Genomic DNA, 3425 nt, shown 5'->3' with positions numbered 1-3425 from the left:
TAGTAAACAGAGAGAGGGTCTCTAAAACAAAATGCAGTAATAGGGCATTGCAATGGGAATTCCTGTGCTAGGGCACAGTATGTGCATATTATTCAGGGAGATAAAGGAAGACAAAAGATTTTTAAAGGAAAAATGAGAGATTACATAATTGTTTTGAGATAATTATCTCTGGTTGCAAGAAGCAGTAACAAGGGGAACACCAGTCCAGGAATGGATAGGCAGTTGCTGGGCAGGTAATCTTGCAGATGTGTTTTGTTGTTGTTGTTTGTTTGTTTTTATGTACAAATTTGTAGCTTTTTGAAGGAGCCTTTTGTGATAGTTTTTGTCATCAGGTGTTTATCCTTCTGTGCGTGGCTTTTCCCAGCTCTATTTGTCAGAGTTATTTTGTTGTCGTTACTATTTTTAACCCGTGACTCCATTTTGATAAAGACAACTTGGACGCATAGCCCAGTGATCTGGTCAGGGCGTTAGGGTTTTTCCGTCTTTCCACCCCTGTCTTCGTAGTGTTGGAGGTGTCATCCATAATGGTTGTCAGATGCCCACAGAGTTCCAAGAATCATATTGTTGCCCAAGGTCCAGAGGCAAGAAGGACAATAATCCTCTCACTCTTGCTCTCTCTCAAGTATGAAGGAGAAGTTTTTCCAGAAGCCTCACTCTTTGGAAGAGTTTTTTCGAGTACCATTGGCCTGAATTTAATGACATGGTCATGCACTAGCTGAAAGAGAGGCTGAGAAAGTAAATATGTCTAAAAAGTCATGGTTTTAGACTCCCAAGGAGTAAGGTAGACTCTACCATCAAGGAACAGGGTAGGGATCAGGCTGTTTGACAGGCAGCTAGCAGTGTCTGTCCCGCCACATCCACAACCTTTCCAAGACTTGATGGATGTCTGCTAGGGACGTGGTGAAAGGAACTTCTGCTGGACAGGGAAGGGCAGGGAGCTTGAAATCTGTAACCTCCAGGATCCTTTTTTTCCTTTAATAATCTGTGATTCTCTTCAGTAAGTAATTAATTCCTTTTCACTGACAATGAGTTACTCCAGTGTGTCTTCAAAGGAAAACAGAAGTAAGGGTGCAGTTTGGTGTGATGGTGAACACTGTGGGCTCATTATGAGGACCTTGATCCAGTTCTGACATTAGCACTAAAGAACGGTGTGACCTTTGGGTCCCAGCGTCCTTGTGTAGAATCCTAAGTATTTTATATTCCATCTGGGTATGTTTGTAGATGGAGAAACCAAATCGGGATGAATAAAAGTTGTTCTTCATAAATAAAGATGCCATTTCTGACTCGCCAGCAATAGCATTTTTTATCATAAGCATTATTTTTCCACCAGTAATTAAGATTTGGGACGAATCTTTAAAAACTACCTTTGATGATTCTGATAACTAATAGACACTCATTGTTGAGTAGCTGAAACTGAACATGCTTAACCATATAGTTTGAGGCTGAGAAGGAATAGATGAATTTTCTGCTCTGTCAAACATTTGATGGGTTTCTATTCAAATGTATTATCTTCTCAGATAATCACAGCACTTTTTAACAGCTTATTGAGGTGCAGTTGACATACCATAAAATTCACTCATTGTGAGCATACAATTCAGTTCTTTCTAGCAGAGTTGCACATTTGTAGAATCATTGCCATGATCTAGTTCTAAAACTTTTCCATTAACTCCAAAAGTTTCCTCTTGCCCTTTGCGGTCAATCTCCTCTCCCAGCCCAGCCAACAACTGATGCTTTCTCTCTATATAAATTTGCCTACTCTGGGGGTGGTGCCTGTGGCTCAGTGGGTAGGGCGCTGGCCCCACATACCAAGGGTGGTGGGTTTGAAGCCAACCCCAGCCAAACTGCAAAAAATAGCCAGGTGTTGTGGTGGGTGCCTGTAGTCCCAAACTACTCGGGAGGCTGAGGCAAGAGAATGGCCTAAACCCAGGAGTTAGAGGTTACTCTGAGCTGTGATACCACAGCACTCTACCAAGGATGATAAAGTGAGACTACTGTGTCTCTAAAAAAAAAAAAAAAATTGCCTATTCTGGGGTATTTCATGTACATGGAATTACATAGTATGCCATTTTTCACGTCTGCCTCTTTTTTTTTTTTCTTTCAGTTTTTGGCCAGGGCCGAGTTTGAACTCGCCACCTCCAGTATATGGGGCTGGCACCCTACTCCCTTGAGCCGCAGGCGCTGCCCACATCTGCCTTCCTTTACTTAGTGTATTTCTGAGGTTCATTTCTGTGTTAGCGTGTATCAGAAGTCAGTTTCTTTTCCTTGCTGATTAGTGTTCCATTGTACCGGTAGAACACACTTTGTTATCCGTTCACTGGTTGATGGGAATTTGGGTTGCTTCCAGTTTTAGCTACTGTGAATAACAGCACCACTATGAACATTTGTATATAAGTCTTTATGTGGATAGTATTTTTATTTCTCTTGGGTAGATAACTAAAAGTAGAAATGTTGGGTTGAATGGGAACCAATTTTAATCTTTTTAAGAATGCTTCTTGACAGGTGGTGCCTGTGGCTCAGTGAGTAGGGTGCTGGCCCCATAGGTGGTGGGTTCAAACTGGGCCCCGGCCAAACTGCAACAAAAAATAGCTGGGTGTTGTGGCAGGCACCTGTGGTCCCAGCTACTCGGGAGGCTGAGGCAGGAGAATCGCCTAAGCCCAGGAGTTGGAGGTTGCTGTGAGCTGTGACAGCACGGCACTCTACTGAGGGCAACAAAGTGAGACTCAGTCTCTTAAAAAAAAAAAAAAAAAAGAATGCCTCTTGATGTGAAAGTTTGAATATTTTTAACCAAATTGTTTTCCAAAGGGGTCGTGCTGTCTCACGTCCTCAGTTTCCCTCCTTCTTTGCTATTGTCAGTCTTTCTGACTAGCGTCTTACACGGGTGTGTAGTCCTATCTCACTGTACTTTTAATTAGCGTTTCCTTGATGACAAATGATGTTGACCATCTTTTCATGGTGTTAATTAGCTACTCAAGTATCTTCTTTGGTGAAATGTCTATTTAACTCTTTCCCCCTTCTTTAATGAGTTTTTCATCGTATTGCATTGTAATGTTCTTTATATAGTCTGAATACTAGATCCTTATCAGATGCATGATTTGGAAATACTGTTTTTTGGTCTGTGACTTTATTTTGATTTCTACTTAGCATTTCTTAGTAGTTTTGTTTGTTTGTTTGTTCAAAGTCAGGAGTTCTACTTTGTTGCTCAGGCTGGTCTTGAAGTTCAGCCTCCTGTGTAGCTGGGACTCTACAGGTGCAAGCTACCGTGCCTGGCTGTACTTAAGTGTTTTGGAAGAGCATAAGTTTTTAATTTTGATGAAGTCCAATTTATCAATGTTTTTTATGGATCATCTGTGAAATTCTTGCCTAATCCAAGGTTACAAAGACTCTCTCCTGTATTTTCCTTAAGAGGTTTTAGAATTTGTTCTTAT

This window comes from Otolemur garnettii, unplaced genomic scaffold, assembly GCF_000181295.1.
Source record: "Otolemur garnettii isolate 467f Iridium unplaced genomic scaffold, OtoGar3 scaffold00181, whole genome shotgun sequence".
NCBI lineage: Eukaryota > Metazoa > Chordata > Mammalia > Primates > Galagidae > Otolemur > Otolemur garnettii.
The sequence above is the reverse complement of the archived record's forward strand: the minus strand, read 5'-3'. Positions refer to the sequence as shown.